Source organism: Halyomorpha halys, unplaced genomic scaffold, assembly GCF_000696795.3.
Source record: "Halyomorpha halys isolate HHAL.00 unplaced genomic scaffold, Hhal_1.1 Scaffold318.1, whole genome shotgun sequence".
NCBI lineage: Eukaryota > Metazoa > Arthropoda > Insecta > Hemiptera > Pentatomidae > Halyomorpha > Halyomorpha halys.
Window position 1 is genome coordinate 36,860 of NW_027105968.1, and position 389 is coordinate 37,248.

Sequence of the window (389 nt, forward strand, 5' to 3'; positions counted from 1 at the left end):
ATATATATTTTCAATTCCTACATGAATACAGATATTTCATACCATCGGTAGTGAGGAGACAAAATACTAATGGATTCAATATTCTATTTCATAAACTGTTACCCACCATTATTAAATACAATAGCCCTTGCTCCTAACTGTAACGCCGCATTGTTTCCATCACAATACCTGTCTCTAAGAAATGTAACATCGATATATCTTAACCGTCTGAGTATGAATAAGGTATACATCAGAGGTCATCAGAGTGGTTGATACAGTATAATTAAGAGTCAATCTGATCTAAGGAGTGGAAGGGTCGATGAATACTATTGCTATACAATAGCAATGCAGTAAGCTCCATTTTCTACTATAATCTTCGGGGAATCCCATTGTAAAAAAAAGACCATCTA